The 24067-nt window shown below is 51.5% G+C and overlaps 1 protein-coding gene across 3 annotated transcripts in view; it reads left to right on the forward strand.

Annotated features, from left to right (window-relative positions):
• LOC119963342 overlaps window positions 1-24067 on the forward strand; it is a 320297-nt gene that overhangs the window by 170655 nt on the left and 125575 nt on the right. The window lies entirely within an intron of this gene.

The raw sequence follows: 24067 nt of genomic DNA on the forward strand, positions 1-24067 counted from the left end.
TGGATTTTCAAGCCCAAGCCTGTGGGAATTCTAGTTCAGGCCTCTGGGTATATTTTTAAAAAAAAATTTTTATTGAAAAATTTTGAATTTATACAACAACAACGAACCATAATAAAATACCAAAAATAACAATAATATTAGCAATCATAAACATTCGCCCCACCTCCATGAACAACACAACATTTTAACAACAACGCAAATTAACACAATATTAAGTTACATAATAGAAACCCCTGCCCCGCCCCCTCCTCCCAGGGTTGCTGCTGCTATTGACCAAGATACTTTGAGCCAGGAAGTCCAGAAAAGGCTGCCATCTTTTATAGAACCCTTGTATTGATCCTCTCAGGGCAAATTTGACCCTTTCCAATTTTATAAATCCCGCCATGTCACTGATCACGGTCTCCACATTTGGGGGCCTCGCATCCTTCCACTGTAGCAAGATCCTTCGTCGGGCGACTAGGGACGCAAAGGCCAGGACACCGGCCTCTTTAGCCTCATGCACTCGCGGCTCTACCGCAACTCCAAAAATCGCGAGTCCCCACCCTGGTTTGACCCTGGAACTAACCACCCTCGACACCATCCCCGCCACCCCCTTCCAGAATTCTTCCAGTGCTGGGCATGCCCAGAACATATGGGCGTGGTTCGCTGGACTCCCCGAACATCTGGTGCACCTGTCCTCACCCACAAAGAACCTACTCATCCTAGTCCCGGACATGTGGGCCCGGTGCAGCACCTTAAATTGGATGAGACTAAGCCTCGCACATGAAGAGGAAGAGTTGACTCTCTCCAAGGCATCCGCCCAAGTTCCGTCCTATATCTGCTCCCTGAGTTCCTCCTCCCATTTAGCCTTCAGCTCCTCCACTGACGACTCCTCCACCTCCTGCATTACCTTATAGATGTCAGACACCTTCCCCTCTCCGACCCACACCCCCGAAAGCACTCTGTCCATCGTCCCCCGCGAGGGCAGCAAAGGGAATCCCTCTACCTGTCGCCTAGCAAACGCCTTTACCTGCAAGTATCTGAACATGTTCCCTTGGGGAAGCCCAAATTTATCTTCCAATTCCCCCAGGCCCGCAAACCTCCCGCCAATAAACAGGTCCCTCAATTTACTGATGCCCACCCTTTGCCACCCCCTAAATCCCCCATCCCTGTTCCCTGGGATGAACCAATGATTGCCACCCAATGGAGCCTCTATCGAGCCCCCTGTTTCCCCCCGATGCCGTCTCTACTGTCCCCAGATTCTTAGGGTCGCCGCCACCACCGGGCTCGTGGTAAACCTCTTAGGGGAGAGTGGCAACGGCGCCGTTACCATGGCACCCAGGCTCGTACCTCTACATGACGCCATCTCCATTCTTTTCCACGCCGCCCCTCCCCCCTCCATCACCCATTTACGCACCATTGACACATTGGCCGCCCAATAGTACCCCAGAAGGTTGGGCAGCGCCAGCCCGCCTCTATCCCTCCCTCGCTCCAGGAACACCCTCTTCACTCTCGGAGTCCCATGTGCCCACACAAAGCTCAAAATACTGCTAGTCACTCTCCTAAAGAAGGCCCTGGGGATAAAGATGGGCAGGCACTGAAAGAGGAACAAGAACCTCGGAAGCACCGTCATTTTGACGGACTGCACCTTCCCCGCCAACGACAATGGCAGCATGTCCCACCTCTTGAACTCCTCCTCCATCTGATCTACAAGTCTGGTGAAATTATGTTTGTGAAGAGTCCCCCGGTCCCTGGCCACCTGCACCCCCAGGTACCTAAAGCTCTCCCTTGCCCGCCTAAGCGGGAGCCTACCAATTCCTTCCTCCTGGTCTTCAGGGTGCACCACAAACACCTCACTCTTGCCTAAATTCAGTTTATAACCTGAAAAGGTCCCAAACTCAGCTAGCAGCTCCATCACCCCAGGCATCCCTCCCACCGGGTCCGCCACATACAGTAACAGGTCATCGGCATACAACGACACCCTATGTTCCTCCCCACCTCACACCAAGCCTCTCCACCTCTCTGAATCCCTCAACGCCATCGCCAGCAGCTCGAGTGCCAGTGCAAACAACAAGGGGGACAGGGGGCAACCCTGCCTGGTCCCTCGGTAAAGCCGGAAGTACTCCGACCTCCTCCCATTCGTGGCCACGCACGCCATCGGGGTCTCATATAGCAGCCTCACCCATCTAATAAAACCTTCACCAAATCCGCACCTCCCATAAGTACCCCCACTCCACTCTATCGAAGGCCTTCTCCGCATCCAGCACCACCACTATCTCTGCCTCCCCCTCAATCGCCGGCATCATGATGACATTCAACAATCTCTGCACATTCATGTTCAGCTGCCTTCCCTTCACAAAACCTGTCTGGTCCTCGTGCACAACCCCTGGCACACAGTCCTCTATCCTGGTGGCCAGGATTTTTGCCAGCACCTTGGCATCTACGTTGAGGAGAGATATGGGCCTGTATGAACCACACTGCTGGGGGTCTTGTCCCTCTTTAAAATTAACGAGATCAGCGCCCACGACATTGTCGGGGGCAAAGTCCCCCCTTCCCATGCTTCATTAAGTGTCCGCACCAGCAAGGGGCCCACTAGGTCCACAAACTTTTTATAAAATTCCACTGGGAACCCATCCGGCCCCGGTGCTTTCCCTGACTGCATCTGCCCGATCCCCTTAACTAGCTCCTCCAGCTCAATCGGCGCACCCAACCCCTCCACCTGCTCCTCCTGCACCTTCGGGAAAGAAAGCCAGTCGAGGAACCTCTCCATTCCCCTCCTCTCCCCCGTTGGCTCCGATCGCTACAGTTCCCCGTAAAAGTCCTTGAAGACCTCATTCACCTCTACCCCCTTCCGTACCACATTCCCACTCTTGTCTCTCACTCCAGCAATTTCCTTAGCCGCATCCCGCTTGCGGAGCTGATGAGCCAGCATCCTACTCGCCTTTTCACCATGTTCGTACACTGCCCCTTGTGCCTTCCTCCACTGTGCCTCCGCCTTTCCAGTGGTCAGCAAATCAAATTTAGCCTGCAGGCTGCGCCTCTCCCCCAACAGTCTCTCCTCTGGTGCCTCTGCATACCTCCTGTCCATCTCCAGCATCTTTCCCACCAGTCTATCCCTCTCACTCCTCTCCCTGTGTGCCCGGATGGATATCAGCTCCCCACGAATCACTGCCTTCAGGGCTTCCCAGACCACCCCCACCTGAACCTCCCCCATATCATTCACCTCGAGGTACCCCTCAATACTTGCCCGGACCCTCCTACACACCTCCTCCTCCGCCAACAACCCCACATCCAACTGCCACAACGGGCGCTGGTCCCGCACCTCCCCCATCTCCAACTCTATCCAATGCGGAGCGTGGTCGGAGATTGCAATGGCCGAATACTCGGCCTCCTCCACTCTCGGAATCAGTCCCCTACTCACCACGAAGAAGTCTATCCGAGAGTAGACCCTATGTACGTGGGAGAAGAAAGGGTACTCCCGTGCCCTCGGCCTCACAAACCTCCATGGATCCACCCCACCCATCTGGTCCATAAACCCTCTCAGTACCTTGGCCGACGCCGGCCTCCTACCCGTCCTAGAGCTGGACCGATCCAGTGAAGGATCCATCACCATATTGAAGTCCCCCCCCCATGATCAGACCTCCCGCCTCCAGATCCGGGACCCGTCCCAACATACGCCTCATAAAGCCCGCATCGTCCCAATTTGGGGCATACACACTAGCAAGTACCACCTTCTCTCCTTGTAGCCTGCCCCTAACCATAACATACCTACCCCCCTTATCCGCCACCACCTCCGATCCCTCAAACGACACATTTTTCCCCACCAGAATCGCCACTCCCCGGTTCTTCACATCCAACCCAGAGTGGAAAACCTGCCCCACCCATCCCTTCCTCAGACGGACCTGGTCCGCCACCTTCAGGTGGGTCTCCTGAAGCATTGCCACATCTGCCTTTAGCCCCTTCAGATGAGCAAGTACCCTCGACCGCTTCACCGGCCCATTCAATCCTCTCGCATTCCAGGTGACCAACCGAATCAGAGGGCGTCCCGCCCCCCTCCCCCGTCGACTAGCCATATCCTGTCGACTGCCCGCCCCAGGCCAGCACCCCCTGCCCGACCCAGTCCCCACAGCGACAACACCTCACCTCTGTCCCCCCAGCCCCCACCAGCTCCTTCCTGACCCTACCAGCAGCAACCCGGTATTCCCCTTTCCCCCCCTCCCTTCCCCCCCCCCCCAGGCTAGGAACCCTCCAAGCCTCGAACCGTCCTCCATTATACTTCCGTGGGTCAGCTAACTTCTGCTGACCCCGGAAACTCCCGCCAATAACCCGATCCCTCCCAAAGTGGGATCATCCCCCATCCTATCCCTCCTCCAGGCACCGCTCCAGCGCGGGGAAGAACCAGTTAAGGCCCCGCCTCCCCCCGTTAATCGTCTCCACCCCCCAGCCCCGCAGCGCGGGAAACCAGAGGAAAGCCCGCGCTTTCGCACTGCCCCACCACACCCTTCTGACGCAGCTCCCAAATACCAGCCCCACTCCATACCCCCAACCCGACATAGAATACAACAAACCCCCCCCAACCCTCCCCGCAAGATACAAAACTCAAACAATGCCCCACAGCAAAAAAACATAACAGAACAACACCCCTATAAATAACCATATCAAAATTGCAAAAGTACAAAAAAAAGAGAACACAGCAACAGCAGAATCCAGCAATAAAGTATTACAACCGACCCCGCAACCCCCAACCCCTAGTTCAAGTCCAGTTTCTCCATCCGCACGAAGGCCCACGCCTCCTCCGGGGAATCAAAATAATAATGCCGGTCCGAATAAGTTACCCACAGGCGCGTGGGCTGCAACATTCCGAACTTCATCTTTTTCCTGTAAAGCACCTCTTTTGTCCGATTAAATCCGGACCGCCGCTTAGCCACCTCCGCACTCCAATCCTGGTAGATCCGTACTACCCCATTCTCCCAATTGCTGCTCTTCACCTTCTTGGCCCAGCGCAGCACACACTCCCGATCACTGAACCGGTGGAACCTCACCAGCACCGCACGCGGGGGTTCATTCTCCTTAGGCCTCCTGGCCAGTACTCTGTGTGCTCCCTCCAGCTCCAAGGGCAGATGGAAAGATCTGACCCCCACTAGCGAGTTCAGCATCGTAGCCACGTAGGCTGTCAGGTCCGACCCCACCAGCCCCTCCGCAAGGCCCAAGATCCGCAGATTTTTCCGCCTCATGCGGTGATCAAGCTCCTCGAAGCGTTCCTGCCACTTCTTGTGGAGTGCCTCGTGCCCCTCCACCTTACTCACGAGGATCCTGGCCTCCTCCTCTCGTTCAGTGGCCTGCGTCTGCAACTCCTTGATGGCAGCACCCAGCGCCGGCCCTAGGGTTGCTGGCGCCCCGGGCAAGCTGAACTTCGATGCCCTGGGGGGGCGGGGCCGAGGGGGGGGGGGGGCCCCGAGGGGGGGGGGGGGGGGGGGGGGGGGGGCGAGGGGGGGGGGGGGGCCGAGGGGGGGGGCGGGGCCGAGGGGAGGCGGACCGATGGAGGCGGCCACCGCGCATGCGCTGGTTGGCACCGGCCCAACTGCGCATGCGCGGGACCCGAGTCTCTGGCGCCCCCTAGCACATGGCGCCCCGGGCGACTGCCCGAGTTGCCGGTGCCTTGAGCCGGCCCTGGCAGCACCCTGGGTCGTCTGAATCTCCGAAGCCTTCTGTTCATTTCCTGCAGAGAGCTCAGTACCTCAGCCTTGAAGTCTGCAAAACAGCACAGGAGAGCAGCTTGTTGCTCCAGGGCCCACTGCTTCCACTCCTCTGGAGCTCTGCCGGCCACCATCTTGGATTCCTTCCCCCATTTTTTCTGGGGAGCTGCTGCCGTTTTTTCCCCCTTTCCACTCCGAGTTCGAGTCATGAACTGCGGGGAAAGTCGATTAGCACACCTTCTCCCACCGGGAGACGTCGAAAAATTTCCATTTTGGGCTCTAAAAAGAGCCGAAAAGTCCGTTCAAAACGGGAGCTCCCAAATGTGCGGCTTCCTACGTCATCGCCGCCACCGGAAGTCGGCCTCTGGGTATATTAATCCTGAAGGGCTGGAGCACAGTCACCATAACGATACCGGAGCTGAAAAGCATAAATCATGAGGACAATTTGCAGAGATTGTATTCTGTTGAATTTAGAAATTGTGTCAATGGGTGGTTGTGGTGTTATAGATTTTGAAAAGAGCCAAATTTTGAAATGCAAAGAAATTGGATATAGAAGGGAAGTAACGGGCTGGAATTTTCTGCTAGCGGCAGGGGACCCCGTTGACAACGGCAGAACCAGAAGATCCTGTCACCAGCCAGCGACTGGCGCCTCCTCTGCCACAAAACACACCACAGGGGGCGTGGAAAACATCACCCAGAGTCCCAAAATGTTGGAAACCAAACCGGAAGCTACAGCTGGAGCTTTGTTTTGTAAAAGTACCAACAATACATTAAAATGGCAACATTTGATGCACAATAATTCATCAATCAGAAGTTAATATCCTTGCCGACTTCCGGTGTGCAGTATGACGTGAGTGAGCACACAGTGGCAGCTCCTGCCCAAGGTTACAGAAAAGAGCTCTTTTTCGGGCGGCACGGGTTGGAATTTCGATGAAAAGCCGTTGGTGAATGTTCAAGGAGTACTTTCCCCCAGGAATAGTATGTTTCTGGGTTATCAGACCCTCAGAAACAGTGCAAGATCGGGCGGAAGCAGCAGCAAACAAGAGCCTCTACAAGCAGGCAGGCGGGGGAAGGGCCAGCTCAGATTTCTCAAGCTGACTTGAGGGCCTTTATGAAAGCTGAATTCTAGCAGCAGTCGACGCTGTCCCGACGAATCCCAGTGGGGGAAGGTGTCTAGAGGAGCATTCCCCATAATTTATGGTGCTCACCCGGAGTGGGGCAAAGGAAAAAGCTGCAGCAGCTCCCCAAGAAAAGCAGGGGAAGAAAGACAAAATGGCGGCCGGCGGAACACCCGAGGACTGGTGGAAGTGGACGCAGGAGCAGCAAGCCTCTCTTCTGCGCTGTTTTGCGGAGCTGAAGGCTGAGTTGCTGGACTCCCTGAATGCAACTATAAACAAGCTGCTTGGGACCCAGGCGGCACAGGAGGTGTCGATTTGGGAGTTGCAGCAGCAGGCCGCTCAGAGGGAGGAGGAGGCCGTGGTCCTCGTGGGGAAAGTGGAGTTGCACGAGGCACTTCACAAAAAGTGGCAAGACCGCTTGGAGGAGCTGGACGTTCGCACGAGGCGAAAGAATTTGAGGATCCTGGGCCTGGCGGAGGGGCTGGAGGGGTCGGATCTCCCGGCGTATGTGACCACAATGTTGAGCTCGTTGATGGGAGCGGGGTCCTTCCATTTGCCCCTGGAGCTTGAGGGAGCTCATCGAGTGATGGCCAGGAGGCCTAAGGCAAATGAACCCCCGCGGGCGGTGCTGGTGCGGTTCCATCGGTTTAGTGACCGGGAGTGTGTGCTGCGCTGGGCCAAGAAAGAGAGGAGCAGCAAGTGGGAGAATTCGGTGGTGCGAGTCTACCAGGACTGGGGTGCGGAGGTGGCAAAGCGGTGGGCCGGGTTCAACCGGACGAAGGCGGTGCTGCATGCCAAGCAGGTCAGGTTTGGAATGCTGCAGCCTGCGCGTCTGTGGGTGACATATAAGGACCGGCACCACTACTTCGAGTCCCCGGAGGAGGCGTGGGCCTTTGTACAGGCGGAGAAGCTGGACTCAAACTAGGGTCCGGCGACACACTATGGCCGTTGCTGTTTTCGCTGTTGCTGTTCTTCAATTTTGACAGGTGTTATTCTTATGCTGGTTTTCTTTTTGCTCTGTTTCCGGGTAGGTTTGTCTGTTGGGTATGGGTGTGGGGTATGTGGGGAACGTTGGGGGTTTGTGTTTTATATGTTCTCTTCTGTACGGGGCTGGGGGTTGGGGTGAAACTGGATTTTGAGGAGCTGTGTCAGAAGGGTGGGGTGTGGCAGTGTGAAAGCGCGGGCTTTCCTCTGGATATCCGCGCTGCGGGGCAGGGGGGGCGGAGCTGGAGGTGGGGGCGTGGCCTTCACTGGTTTTCTTTCCCCCGCTGAAGTGGTGCCAAGGAGGTGTGGCAAGAGGGGGATGACCCCATGCCGGGAGGAGATGGGTTTTGGCGGGAGCTGCCGGGTCAGCAGAAGTCAGCTGACTCACGGAAGTACCATGGAGGGTGCGTCGCGGCTAGGAGGGGTCCTAGCCTGGGGGGGGTGGGGGGGGGGATACCGGGTTGCTGCTGGAATGGCCAGGAAGGAGCTGGTGTGGGCTGGGGGGGTAGAGGAGAGGCGTTATCGCCATGGGGAACAGGTCAGGCGGGGCGAGCTGGCCTGGGGCGAGCAGTCGATAAGCTATGGCTAGCCGGCAGGGGAGAGGGGCAGGTTGCCCTCTGATCCGGCTGATTACCTGGAACGTGAGGGGACTGAATGGGCCGGTTAAGAGAACTAGGGTATTTTCTCATCTGAAGGGGCTGAAGGCGGACGTGGCTATGCTCCAGGAGACCCACTTGAAGGTGGTGGACCAGGTTCGTTTGAGGAAGGGGTGGGTGGGGCAGGTTTTTCACTCAGGATTGGATGCGAAGAACCGGGGGGGGTGGCGATTCTGGTGGGGAAGAGGGTGGCATTCGAGGCGGCTGAGGTGGTGTCGGACAAGGAGGGCAGATATATTATGGTGAAGGGTAGGCTGCAAGGAGAGAAGGTGGTGCTGGTAAATGTATATGCCCTGAATTGGGATGATGCCGGCTTCATGAGGCGCTTGTTGGGCCGCATTCCGGACCTGGAGGCGGGGGGCCTGATCATGGGGGGAGACTTTAACACAGTGCTGGATCCCCCACTGGACCGGTCCAGTTCAAGGACGGGTAGGAGACCGGCGGCGGCCAAATGCTGAGGGGGTTTATGAACCAGATGGGAGGGGTGGATCCCTGGAGGTTTGGGAGGCCGAGAGCGCGGGAGTATTCCTTTTTCTCCCATGTCCATAGGGTTTATTCCCGAATAGATTTTTTCGTCCTGAGCAGGGGATTGATCCCGAAGGTGCAGGATTCGGCCATAGCGATTTCAGACCATGCTCCGCACTGGGTTGATCTGGAGATGGGGGAGGCGCGGGACCAGCGCCCGCTCTGGCGCCTGGATGTGGGGATGCTGGCTGATGAGGAGGTGTGTAGGAGGGTCCGGGGAAGTATTGAGGGGTATCTGGATACCAACGACACGGGGGAGGTCCGGGTGGGGATGGTCTGGGAGGCTCTGAAAGCAGTGATCCGGGGGGAGCTGATCTCCATCCGGGCCCATAGGGAAAGGAGGGAGAGGAAGGAGAGGGAGAGACTGGTGGGGGAGCTCCTGGATGTGGACAGGAGATACGCGGAGGCACCGGAGGAGGGGTTGCTGATGGAACAGCGTAGTTTGCAGGCCAAATTTGACTTGTTGACCACCAGAAAGGCGGAGGCACAGTGGAGGAGGTCGCAGGGCGCGGTATATGAGTATGGGGAGAAGGCGAGCAGGATGTTTGCGCATCAGCTCCGCAGGCGAGATGCGGCTAGGGAAATTGGTGGAGTGACGGATAGGGGTGGGAATGTAGTGCAGAAGGGGACAGAAGTAAATGGGGTCTTTAGGGACTTCTACGAGGAACTGTACCGGTCAGAACCTCCGATGGGGAGAGGGGGGATGGAGAGCTTCATGAACAGGCTATGTTTCCCAAGGGTTCAAGAGGAGCTGGTAGAGGGGCTGGGGGCGCCGATAGAGTTGGAGGAGCTAGTCAGGGGGATTGGACAAATGCAGTCAGGTAAGGCGCCGGGGCCGGATGGGTTCCCGGTGGAATTTTATAAGAAGTATGCGGATCTGGTGGGCCCCGTGTTGGTGCGAGCCTTCAATGAGGCATGGGAGGGGGGGGGGGGGGGCTTTGCCCCGGACGATGTCGCGGGCACTGATCTCTCTGATCCTGAAGCGGGATAAGGACCCCTTGCAGTGTGGATCATACAGGCCTATCTCGCTCCTCAATGTTGACGCTAAGTTGCTGGCGAAGATCCTGGCCACCAGGATAGAGGACTGTGTGCCAGGGGTGATACACGAGGATCAGACAGGATTTGTCAAGGGACGGCAGCTCAACACGAATGTGCGGAGACTGCTAAATGTTATTATGATGCCGGCAGTGGAGGGGGAGGCGGAGATAGTGGTGGCGCTGGATGCGGAGAAAGCGTTTGATAGAGTTGAGTGGGGGTACCTGTGGGAGGTGCTGGAGCGGTTTGGATTCGGGGAGGGATTCATCAAATGGGTGAGGCTGCTCTACGCGGCTCCGATGGCAAGTGTAGTTACCAATGGAAGGAGATCAGAGTACTTTAGGCTCTACCGTGGGACCAGGCAGGGGTGCCCCCTGTCCCCCTTGCTCTTTGCACTGGCGATTGAACCTTTGGCTATGGCGTTGAGGGAGTCAGGGAGATGGAGGGGTCTGGTGCGGGGTGGGGAGGAACATCGTGTATCACTGTATGCGGACGACCTGCTGTTGTATGTGGCGGATCCAGAAGGGGGAATGTTGGGGTTAATGGAGCTGTTAGCGGAATTTGGGGGCTTCTCGGGCTATAAGTTAAATTTAGGCAAGAGTGAGGTATTTGTAGTACACCCGGGTGATCAGGAGGAGGGAATTGGGAGACTCCCATTTAAGAGGGCAGTGAAGAGTTTCAGATACCCGGGGGTGCAGGTGGCCAGGAGTTGGGGGACTCTCCATAAGCTTAATTTTACCAGGCTGGTGGAGCAGATGGAGGAGGAATTTAAAAGGTGGGACATGGTACCGCTATCGTTGGCGGGTAGAGTGCAGTCCGTCAAAATGACGGTTCTCCCGAGGTTCTTGTTCCTTTTTCAGTGTTTGCCCATCTTTATCCCTAGGGCCTTTTTTAGAAGGGTGACTAGCAGCATCATGAGCTTTGTTTGGGCGCATGGGACCCCGAGGGTGAAGAGGGTCTTGGAGCGGGGTAGAGATGGGGGGGGGCTGGCGTTACCCAATCTCTCGGGGTATTATTGGGCGGCCAATGTGTCGATGGTGCGCAAGTGGATAATGGAGGGGGAGGGGGCAGCATGGAAACAGATGGAGAGGGCGTCCTGTGGAGATACAAGCCTGGGGGCCCTGGTAACGGCGCCGTGGGCGCTCCTTCCTACGAGGTATACCACGAGTCCGGTGGTGGCGGCTACCCTCAAGATTTGGGGGTAGTGGAGGCGACATAGGGGAGAAGTGGAGGGCTCGATGGAGGCTCCGTTAAGGGGGAACCATAGGTTCGTCCCGGGGAACATTGATGGGGGATTTCAGAGTTGGCACAGAGCGGGCATCAGACAGCTGAGGGACCTGTTCATTGATGGGAGGTTTGCGAGCCTGGGGGAGTTGGAGGAGAAATTTGGGCTCCCCCCGGGGAACATGTTCAGGTATCTGCAGGTAAAGGCATTTGCTAGGCGGCAGGTGGAGGGATTCCCTTCGCTTCCTGCGAGGGGGGTGAGCGACAGGGTGCTTTCGGGGGTCTGGGTCGGAGAGGGGAAGATATCTGATATCTACATGGTTATGCAGGAGGCGGAGGAGGCATCAGTAGAGGAGCTGAAAGCTAAGTGGGAGGGGGAACTGGGGGAACAGATCGAAGACGGGACATGGGCTGATGCTCTGGAGAGGGTTAATTCTTCCTCCTCGTGTGCGCGGCTTAGCCTCATCCAATTCAAGGTGCTACACCGGGCCCACATGACTGGGACGAGGATGAGTAGGTTCTTTGGGGGTGAAGACAGGTGTGTCAGGTGCTCGGGGAGTCCAGCGAACCATGCCCATATGTTCTGGGCATGCCCGGCACTGGAGGAGTTCTGGAAGGGGGTGGCGAGGACGGTGTCGAGGGTGGTGGAATCCAGGGTCAAGCCAGGATGGGGACTCGCGATTTTTGGGGTTGGGGTGGAGCCGGGAGTGCAGGAGGCGAAAGAGGCCGGTGTGCTGGCCTTTGCGTCCCTAGTAGCCCGGCGAAGGATCTTGCTACAATGGAAGGATGCGAGGCCCCCAAGCGTGGAGACCTGGATCAATGACATGGAGGGTTTCATTAAGCTCGAGAAGGTCAAATTCGCCCTGAGAGGGTCGGTACAAGGGTTCTTTAGGTGATGGCAACCTTTTCTCGACTTTCTGGCTCAACGATAGGGTACTGGGACAGTAGCAGCAGCAACCCGGGGGGGAGGGGGAGGGAAAAGGGGGGGGGGGGGGGGGGGGGGGGGGGGGGGGGGGGGGCGGACAATGACTATGTTTGTTTATTTAATTTTAATTTATTTGTAAGTTCTTTTGTTGTTCATTGGGGTTGGGGGGATGGGATACATATGGTCTGGGGGTGTTACAGTTATTATGGGTTATTTTGTTGCATTTCATTGTTTGTCGTTATGTTTTATATTTTATGTAAAAAATTCCAACAAAAATTATATTTAAAAAAAAAAAGAAGTTAATATCCTTATATGCAGGGAGCAACTAAAAGCCATTGCTAAGCAGTTAGGACTTAAGATGCCCAATATGACAAAGAGACAGGAATTCTTGAAAATATTGGGTGGGCATAGTTATTGTCAGAACAGGCAGCAGAAGCTAATTCAGACACCGATTCATTTACTTCAGCAACAATAGAGCTGGAAAAGCTGAAAACTGAGCTCTAAAATTCAATTTTGTCCCCAAATTTGAAGAAGGAGATGTCTTTGATATGAATGTAGGAGGGTTGATCAGTAAGTTTGCAGATGATACAAAAGTTGGTGGGGTGGTAAATAGTGAGGAGGATAGCCATTGATTATTGGAAGATATGGACGGGCTGGTCAGATGGGCAAATGGAATTCAATCTGGATAAATGTGAGGTGATGCACTTGGGCAAGATAAACAAGGCAAGGAAATACATAATAAACGCCAGTCCACTGGGAAGCACCGAGGACCAGAGGGACCTTGGTGTGTACGTACACCCGTCACTTAAGGCAGCAGAGCAGGTGGATACAGTGGTTAAAAGGCAAATGGTATACTTGCCTTTATTAGCCGAGGCATAGAGTTTCAGAGCAGGGAGGTTAAGCTGGAACTACATAAAACATTGGTTAGGCCGCAGCTAGAGTAGAGGAGACTGAGCGGGGCATAGATAGAATAGACAGGAACAAACTTCTCCCTTGGTGGTGGGATCAATGACCATCAGCATAGATTTACGGTAAGCGGCAAGAGGTTTAGAGGGGATGTAAGTTTTACCCAGTGGGTGGTGGGAGCCTGGAACTTGCTGCCTGAAAGGGTGGTCGAGGCAGAGACTCTCATAACATTTAAGAATTATTTAGATGTGCATTTGCGTTCCCAAGGCATACAAGGCTATAGGCCAAGTGCTGGAAAATGTGATTAGAATAGTTAGGTGGTTGGTTTTGATTGGCGCAGACATGATGAGCTGAAGGGCCTTTTTTGTGCTGTATAATTCTATGACTCTGTATGTAGAAACCTTCTTTGCTGCTTTCAAAAAAGTAATGGATGCGATTTAATGACCCCTCGCGAGATTACACATCCTCATTAATGACTTAGTGACATGATTTGAACGTGTAATCTCGAGAGGCGTCTCGTGATGCTCAAAACGCCTCGCAAGATGTAACGAGATCTTCTGAGATGTCACAATCTGGATCTGGGCAAGACCAAGGTGGCTCACTTAAATTAAAAATATATTTTTATTCAAGGCTAATTGTATAAAAATACCAGAAGACCAAACATCAACATGGGCAGAAACGAGAAGCCCTCAACCTCCACTGATACCAATACCCCAGCTCACCTCACCGTCCTAATTTTTGCCCTTATGCCTCCCCCCCACTGACCCCTCAATCCTCCTTTAAGGAGTCAGTGACAGATGGTTCATTTAAATGAGGCTCAGGAACTAATGGACTCGCCTGGGAGGCCTAGCTATGATGCAGTTTAGAATTGGTCCACGTAAATGTGGACAAGGCGTAACGGCTCCTGGGTTGCGGGTGTCTCCCTGGCCATTGGAGGCACCCAGGTGATCAGGCTCTGGTAAAGATGGTGCCCTGGCACTCCTGGCATCCAGGCACCATGGCACTGCCACCATGGAACCTTAGCACTTCCACTTGGGCACCATGGTAGTGCCACTCTGGCAAAGACAGTGCCAAGGTGCCCAGGTGCCAGATTGCCCATGCCAAGGATCGGCCGGGGGGTGCCCTGGCCTTGAGAGCTGGGGTGAGGGGTCTCAAGGACCCCCTAAGGCCCATTTTTACCAACCGGCCAGCCTTCGGGACCCAACCCGGCCGACCTTCGTGACCCATGGCAGCTGACCTTCGCGACCCACGCCAGCCGACCTGTGCAACCCACCATTTTCTCTTACCTTGTTTGCTGCTGACAAAAATGGAAGAAATGGTTTTGGGTCCCTTTGGCCCTCGTACACGCTCCTCCAATGGAACCTGTTGGATGAAGGTGAAGCCTTCTGGTGTCGGAAAGTATGGAGTCTCCATCTGTCCAAAGTTCTGAATTGTTTTCCTGTAAAATTTTATCAAAGTACACCCCCCCCCCCCCGAACTTGTAAAAAAAACAATAAAATGAATGAAAAAAATGAATAAAACCCCCCCCGAACTTGTACAAAATAAATAAAATGAATAAAATAAATGAAACAAATAAAAATTAAATGAACAAAATAAATGAATAAATGAATAAAAACCACTACTGAACTTGTAAAACAAAAAGCTGCAACTGTTTAAAAAAATAGCGGCCGCATTGTGCATGCGTGCCCAATTATTGGCTGCGCATGCGCGCCGAATATCGTGCGCGCACGCGCAATGGGGTCGAATTTTTTTAACATGTTCGCGGAATGAACACCAGACAGTCAAAAAGGAACGGGCAGGTAGAGCAGGAGTCACCTCAGTGTATCCCACACACAGTTCTGAATACTGTTGAAAGTGATGGTTCGTATGAACATGTGAAATAGGGTCCTTAATGATCAACTCTAACACCTTCTCCATGACAGACATCAGGCTAACTGATCTATGGTTTCCTGCTTTCTGCCTCCTTCTGAATAGAGGGATTACAATTGCTAGTTTCCTATCTGATGGAATTTTTCCAGAATCTAGAGAATTTTGAAATATTAGAATCAATGCATCAGCTACCTCATTAGTCACCTCTTTTCAGACCTTTGGATGAAGTCCATCAGACTTATCAACCCGTAGCTCACTTTCTAGAGGACCAACACTCACTTTACTTACTCTTTACCTGTTTCAATACCTGTAGAAACACTTGCTATCCATTTTTACATTCCTTGCTAACTTCCTCTCCTGCTCTAATTTACTTCTCCCCATTAACCTATCTGTCATTTTATGCTATCCTTTATATTCTTCCCATCATCTGATCTGCCATTGAGCAGTGATATGCTTGTTCCTTAAGTTTGTTGCTTTCCCTAACTTCTTTAGTTAACCACGGATGTTGGAAATCCCCCTTTTGAATTTTTCTTTAAATCTTCCTCTGGAGTATGCAACCAGAGCCAAATCCATGACACCATGAGAGGCCCGGCTGTACTGGGTGGAGGTGGTGCACAAGAATGCCTGGAAGAGCAGACGAGATAAGTGATTCTGTAGTTAGGAGAATAGATAGGCATTCCAGCAGCTGCAGATGTGAATCGAGGCTAGTATGTTATCTCCCTGGTGCCAGGGTTAAGCACGTCAGTGAATGGCTGCAGTGCACCCTGAGGGGGAGGGGGAAACCATCCAGGTGTTGTGGTCCATATTGGTACCAATCACATAGGTAGAAAAAGGGATGTGATCTTACAGTCCAAACGTTAGGGAACTAGGTGGAAAATGAGAAAACAGGACCTCAAAGTTAGTAAACTCCAGATTACTCCCAGTGCCATGCACACATGAGTGCAGAAATAGGAAGATAAGACTTGGATGAGTGGCTGGAAAGATGGTGCAGGAGAGAGAACTTAATATTTTGGGGACATTAGAATTGGCTTTGGGGGTAATGTGACTTCTATAAGCTGATGTGTTGCACCTTAACTGAGCTGGGACAGAGTTCCTTCAGGGACATTTTGCTAGTGCTGTTGGGGGGAGGGAAACTTTAAACTATCTTAGTTGGCCTGGTGTGGGAACAAAAATTATCAAGGTGCACAGAATACTTGGAGAGAAAGAAAGCGCTAGAGTAGGGAATAACAAGTTAATAGGCAGGGTCAGAGTAAAGGGAACAGTGATAAAGTCTTAATGTGGGTTACTGCGCACTGAGTGTGGTATTAAGACTAGCAAGTTACAGGTGCAGATTGCCAAATGTAAATATGATGCTGTGGATAAAACATGGAAGTTAAGGAGTAGATATTAAATATCTCTGGTTACAAGGTGATCAAGAAAGTGGAAATGAAGGAAAGGAGGAGGGTATTGATAAAGGAGAGGATTGCAGTGCTGGAGAAAGAGGATGTCCCAGATATCAAGGACAGAATCTATTTGTCTAGAGCTCAGGAACAAAAGAGATGCAGTTACATTGGTGTAGTCTATAAGCCACCAACTAGTGGGAAGGATTGTAGAGGAATACATTTGCAAAGAAATTACAGAGGTGCAAAAAATCTGGAGTACTTAAATTGGGGATTTTCATTCTCCAAATATACACTGGGATGGTAGCAGAGTAAAGGGCAGAGAGGGGCAAGAGTTTCCAGGTTGTGTTCAGAAAAATTTTCTTCAACAGTATGTTTTCAGTCAAACACAGAAGGAGAAACTGCTAAACCTGGTCCTTGGAAATTAGGTGGGCCAAATAAATCAAGTGTAGTTTGAGAACATTTAGGAGATAGTGATCATAGTAACATAAGGTTCAGGCTGACAATGGAAAAGAACAAAGAACAGTTCAGAGTGAGAAAAGTTAACTGGAGGAAAGCCAACTTCAATATAGTAAGACGGAGCTCCCTGGGTGAGAAAGAAATGAAGATCAAGTAGAAAAAGTGTGCTTATGACAGGTGCCAGATAGAAAGTACTGTTGAAAATGAATACCGAAGTTTCAATGGAGAGATGAAGATACAAATAAGAGAAGCAAAAAAACAGTACACAAAGAGACTGGCAGTTAACATAAAAGGGAACCCCAAAGTCATATTAATAACTTTAAAAGTGGTTAAAGAAGGAGTGGAACATGTCCAGGATTCTCCAAATATGGGGCTATGTCCCCACGCTGCTGGAAAACGGGTGCGAATCGCTCCAGACTATTTTCAAAAAGTCTGGGGTGATTCTCCGGTTTCAAGTGGGATAGCAGGGCCCTGCTGGCGGTACAGGGCCCATCACTTCTGCCCGTGGGTCCACGCATGCACGCGGCGGCCGTTTTCGCGCCGGCCCCCGCGCAACATGGCGGAGCCACACAGTGGGACAGCGCGGAAGATAGGCTCCCCCCGGATCGCGCGTACCCGCCGATTGATAGCCCCCGATCGCGGGGGGGCCCCCCCACAGTCTGATCCCCCCGTCCCCCCACCAGGATGGCCACGAGTCCGAGCTCCCGCCGGGTGGAACCAGGTTGGAACCACGGCGGCGGAACTCGGCAGGAACTCGGCTGGTTGATCGTGGAGATTTGCCGCGGGGGCCTCCTTCAACGGCCCCTGACCGGCGCTGTGTTGACAGTGCACGAGCGGCTGGCAGCGATTCTCCGGTCCGGGGAGAATCGTGTTCCGGCGCCGCGGGTCTGAGACCCCATTCTCCGCCCCTGCACCGAGCATGATTTCGGCTCGGAGAATCCCGGCCAATAATTTGGGTCAAATTGAATAGTCACATTGGCAAATGCAGGTTAGTTAAATAAAACCAGCATGCATTTCTTAAGGGAAGATCGTGTTTAACTAACTTAAATGCTGTTGATATGGTGAGCATGGACTTCCAAAAGCCTTTTGATAAATTGCCGCAAAACAGACTTGTGGCAAAGTCCTAATTCATGGAATAAAAGGGACACTACTGGAATTGGCCGAGTGACAGAAAACATATCAATGGTAAATGGGCGGCACAATGGCACAGTGGTTAGCACTGCTGCCTTAACAGCGCCAGGGACCGGGGTTCAATTCCGGCCTTGGGTGACAGTGTGGAGTTTGCTCACTCTACTCATGCCTGCGTGGGTTTCCTCCGGGTGCGCCAGTTTCCTCCCACAGTCCAAAGATGTGTAGGTAAGGTGGATTGGCCATGCTAAATATTGCCCCTTAGTGTCCAGGGATATGTAGGTTACTGGGAGTTATGGGGATAGGGCGGGAGGAGTGGGCCTAGGTAGGGTGCTCTTTCAGAGGGTCGGTGCAATGAAAGGATCCTATGGATAATAGTTGTCTTTCAGGCCGGAGGAAGACTTTTAGTGGAGTCTTCAGACATGATAGAGTGGGAGATAAAAAAGGAGGGAATAGCACTAATGACTAAAGAATCAATTCCAGTTGTGAGAAGGGATGATATCCCAGGTACGTCACTTGTGGGGCCAGAAAAACACATTTTTCCCTTTTTAGCCGTATGCCTGCCTTTGCGAAACGCCTGAGCACTTCCTCCAAGTTCCTTAAGTGTTCCCTGTTTGTCCTACCCGTGATTAAGACATCATCCAAATAAATCGCCACCTCCGGTAGTCCCTGCAGAATATTTTCCATCGTACGCTGGAATATAGCGCAGGCTGATGACACTCCAAAAGGTAGCCTAGTATAACGAAAAAGGCCCTTCAGGGTGTTGATCATAGCGAACTTCTGGGAGCCCTTGTCCAGTTTTAACTGCAGGTAGGCGTGGCTCATGTCTAGTTTCGTGAACAAAAGCCCACCTGCCAATTTGGCATATAGGTCGTCTATTTTCGGGATTGGGTATTTGTCCAGCAGTGCGTATTTGTTTACTGTCTGTTTGAGATCTCCACAGAGACGTATCGAGCTGTCTGGCTTCAAAATTGGTTCCACCGGCGCTGCCCATTCCGAAAACTGTACTGGTCTGATAATGCCGTTGCGCCGTAACCTTTCTATTTCGTCATCTACTTTCTTCCTTAATGCAAAAGGTACCGGCCTGGCCTTACAAAATTTCGGAAGGGCTTCTGGGTCCACGTGCAAAGTTGCTTTGGCGCCTATGATTTCCCCCAAACCTTCCTGGAAGACCTCCGGTTATTTTTGGAGTACGCCACTCAACTGCCCGCTTCCACTCTGGAAAATTTTCATCCAATCTAATTTTAGATCTTTCAGCCAGTTCCATCCAATTAAGCTCGGTCCGGAGCCCTCTACTATCGTCAACGGTAATCTGAGCAATTGTTTCTCATATTCCACAGGTACATGAGTTGTGCCTAGAACTTCCAGGGGTTCCCCCCGTGTAGGTTTTAAGTTTCGTCGATGTTTTTGTTAGGGTTAGTGGCTGGAATCCATCTTTGATTTTTCTAAAGACTGCCACACCCATTACTGATACGGCCACACCCGTGTCTATTTCCATTATTGTTGGCCGCCCGTTCACCCGTGGGGTAATCCTAATGGGTTCTGCTTTCTTCGTTGTAATATTATATAATTGTTCCCCTTCGGAGGAGGATGGGGCGTCTAGGTTGTGTACTTCCCTGCGTCCCCACCTGCTATTCCTCTTTCTAGGGTTTCTGTCGTTGTTACCCCACTCTGTCTGGTGCCAGAAACGGGCCTTCTCTGTTGGGGGAGCCTCAGCCGGTACTTCCCTCTGTCTCCAGTTAGTCCTGGCAGACTTGGGAGCAGTTCTGGGGTTTTCCTTTTTCCCTCTATTCCTCAGGTTTTTCCTAAGAGCGGCTATCTGGTAGCAGGACCCGTTGTGGTAGTCCCTCTCACACGTATCTAGCTCCATTGGCGTGCCCTGTAGTTCCTGCGCCCCACTTGCTGCCTTTTCTAGGGACAGTGCGAGCTGTAACGCCTGCCTGCAGTCTAGCTCCGTTTCCGCCAACAGGCGTTTCTGTATTGTGAGGTCGTTTATACCACACACTAACCGGTCCCGAAGCATTTCATTTAGCGTTGGGCCGAACTCACATTTTTCCGCCAGCCTTCTCAGGCGGGTCAAGAAATTCGTGACTGACTCCCTGTCTTCCCGCTTTGCTGTGTAGAATCTGTACCTACGCAAAATGAGGTGTGGTTTTGGGTCGTAGTGTTCTTTTACCAATTCCGTTACTTCTTGGAAAGTTTTCGTGTCCGGTGCATCAGGATAAGTCAGACTACGTATAATGGCGAAAGCGGAGGGTCCGCACGCCGACAGCAGGATAAGCCGTCTCCTTTCGTCCGTCAGTATATCATTTGCCCGGAAGAAGTAACACATTCTCTCTACATACTGGGACCAGTCCTCAATAGCCGGGTCGAATGCCTCTAACCTCCAAAAAACGGCATTTTTAAAATGGCAAAGCTTACCCTCCGAGTGCAGCAGCTGGTCTCCGCAAAATTCGTAGTTTACCTCGTCGCCACTGTAGTAATCCACGAGAGGCAGGAGTTCCGTCACCACACCAATATTTATTTACAATAACGATATTACAGGAGCAGCTACAAACAGTGCTGCTAGCAGTCCAGTCAACTTAAGACTGGCTCACAAAGCCTACACAGGTGCTTATATGGGCCCCCTCAATGAGCTATCATTGAGGGAGCTCATACTCCAATTGGCCAACCAATAAAGTCAATTGGAGTTCATTACAGCAACCATATTGGGGTTGGTGATCACAATTCAGTTTGATTTATGGAAAAGGGCAGAGATAAAGCAGGAGTAAAAATTTTGAACTGAGAGAAGGAAAATTTAGCAGAAATGAGAAGGGACTTGGCTCAGGTGGACTGGCCAGCACTGCTAGAGGATAAATCAATGAAAAAGCAATGGGAAGCACTAACAAGCGAGATCTCTAATGTACAACGTAGATATGTCTCCTTCAAAAATAAGAGTGGTCCTGCCAAATCTAGGCCCCCTTGGTTGTCTAAAGGTATAAAGGGGGAGATCAAACAGAAAAAGTAAGCATACGATAGGCACAAAGAACTAAGCCCTGCAGATAGCCTAGACGAGTATAGGAGTGCAGGGTCAAAGGAAATCAGGAAATCAAAGATAGGGCATGAAAAAAGATTAGTAAGTAAAGTTAAAGAAAACCCAAAGATGTTTTACCAATATATTAATGGTAAAAGGTTAGTGAAGGAAAAAGTGGGACTTATTGGAGATGAAGAAGGGGACTTGTGTGTAGATGAGGAGGCTGTGAGAAGGTTTTAAATGAATATTTTCTCTCCGTGTGTACAAAAGAAATGGATGGTGCAGATATAGTAGTCCAGAAGGAACACTCTGAGATATTGGACGGGATAGTCGTAAAGAGAGAGGAAGTACTCAGATTTGGAATCCTTAAAAGTTGTTAAGTTGCCACGGCCAGATGGATTGCTTCCGAGGCTACTGAAGGAGGTCAGGGAGGAGATAACAGATACTCCGAGGATGATATTCCAATCCTCAGACAAGTTATTGGAATGGTCAGACAGGTAGCAGATGAAGTGCAATGCAGTGAAGTGTGTATCTGTGCATAAATCATTGAAGGTGGCAGGAGAGGTGGAGAGAGCAGTTAAACAACATAAAGGTTACTTTATTACAAAACTATTGCTGAAAGTTGAAGTAAAAGTGATACATTTATTAGCTAAAATACAAACACGAAGTTTAAAATGCAGATAATGGTCAAAAATAATTATAAAGATTAAATTCAGTTCACTCCTTCAAGATATTGTTGAAGGCAGCATGGTGGCTCAGTGGTTAGCACTGCAGTCTCACGGTGCCGAGGTCCCAGGTTCGATCCCGTCTCTGGGTCACTGTCCGTGTGGAGTTTGCACATTCTCCCTGTGTTTGTGTGGGTTTCGCCTCCACAACCCAAAGATGTGCAGGGTAGGTGGATTGGCCACGCTAAATTGTCCCTTAATTGGAAAAAATTAATTGGGTACACTAAATTTCTAAAAAATAAATTTAAAAAAAATATATTGTTGCAGACCCCTGTCTTGCAGGTGATTTGTTGCTTGTCTGGAATGAAGGGTTGAAGTTGAAGATTTGTTTTCTCCAGCTGCAATGGCTTCTGTCATCGATATATCAATGTTTTCCTTCAACTTGACTTGGATTATTTTTAAATTGCAAAATTTAAGATCCATGGCCACAATGTCGTTAAAATCTCTGGCCAAAGGTAGGGTTACTATCGGTCGTGCTGATGTCCTTCTGTACTTCCTACAAACTTCACAGCGATCACTAACCTGTTCTATCAGTTTAGTCTAGTCTTCATCCCTTACCCCTGCATCCTTTAATACATTCTTCAGCCTCCGAGGAGACGGATGCGCAAATTGCCTATGCAGTTTTAATACAAGCTTTTTATCAGTTAAAGTCCCATTTTCAACTGCCATTAACACATCCTTAACAACTGTACTTGAAATATTATTTGTCAGTAATTGAACACAATAATGTCACGGCTGTGTAAATTGTAAGTCCACCAGAAGCAAAGGTATCTCACTTGATACAACATCCGTGCTAATGAAATGATTCACTCTGGCAAAATTGCAAGGGATCACCACTCTTTTCAGCGACTTCAGAGTATTATCATCTCCAAATCTGAAACTTGTGGAACTTTCAAATTCCTTAACCTTGTTACGATTTTCAGTATTCAAGGAGTCCAGGTAAAATTTTAACCAGCAATTCCATGCACAGTAGATGTGCAGCCACTGTCCAATGCAGCACAATTGAAGGATTCTGCAATCAACACCCTCATTATAAGTGTAAAACTGTTTGGGCGCGATTCTCCGCCCCCCACGCCGGTTGGGAGAATAGCGGGAGGGCCTCCCGAACATTTTTCATGCCCTCCCGCTATTCTCCCCCCCCTCGCCCGAACCACGTCACAAATCGCCGCTCGCCGTTTTCTACGGCGAGCGGCAATTCTCCGCGGCCGAGCGGCCGGGCCTTTACGCCCGTTTTTTCACGGCAGCAAACACACCTGCTCGCTGCCGTCGTAAAAACGGGCGCTGGATGCCCGTTTGGGGCATCCAGAGGCCCGTTTGGGGCGGGAGCACCACCGTTGTGCTCAGGAGGGGACAGGCCCGCGATCAGTGCCCACCGATCATCGGGCCTCCGTCCAAAAGGGACGTAATATTTCCCCTCCGCCGCCCGACAAGATCAAGCCGCCACATCTTGTCGGGCGGCGGTGGAGAAATGCGGAACTGCGCATGCTCGGGTTCCGTCAATGGCGTGATGACGTCACCTGCGCATGCGCGGGTTGGAGCCGGCCACGCGTCATTTTGGCGCGCGGCCTTAACTACGGTCGTTAAGGCCGCGACGCCGTGATTCCCGGGGTCCCGCTCCTAGCCCCGATTGGGGGGGGGGGGGAGAATCGGGTCCCGGGAACGGGCATTAAGGCTGCCATGAAACACGGCCGGTTTCACGGCAGCCTTTACGACTCTCCGCATTTGCGGAGAATCTCGCCCTTTGTTAAGAGGACAATGCCTTCTTTCTGCTCACTATCTTTTTCCTCTTCTGACTCTTCCGTTTCATGTCTCGTTTCAAAAGCTCTATTATAACGTGTTGGCCAGTTTAAAGCATAATGGTATTGAGAGTCACATCGAAAACATCGATTTATCATACCCCGAGCATATCTGGGGTTGATTTTCCTATTCTAGGTTCTAACTGGGTTTCTGTCTTCATAATTTCCGGGTCCCGATCTCCCTCTATAGTCTTGGAACCTGTTTGTAGCCGTGCGATTTTGCCATCCTGTTAGTAGTGTATCTTCCATATTCTGCTTCATTGCAGACTGACCTATTTGGGTCATCAGAACTATCTGAATCGAATGTTTCCCCAGAAACGTTTTTAAAGCTTCTGTCATCTAATCGAATAAGGTATCCTTATCCGCAAACTGAACCCCTATCAAAACCAGGAGCCTATCCATGTTGCTCACTCTGGGACAGTTAAGTAAGTTAAAGGCCAACACAGACTGTGGAAATTCCAGGTTGTGTTTCTGCAGCCTTTTATATAGTCTGCCAAATTCTATTATATAGACTTCAATGGCGAAATCCTCTATTTTCCGGAACCTATCAAAATCCGACCATGCTCATATGCACTTAAAAAGTCATCTTTTTTATAAATCTTATCCATAAAACGTAATAGAGTCTCCAGACCTTCTTCTGAGTTTACTCT

Source organism: Scyliorhinus canicula, chromosome 3 (assembly GCF_902713615.1).
Source record: "Scyliorhinus canicula chromosome 3, sScyCan1.1, whole genome shotgun sequence".
NCBI lineage: Eukaryota > Metazoa > Chordata > Chondrichthyes > Carcharhiniformes > Scyliorhinidae > Scyliorhinus > Scyliorhinus canicula.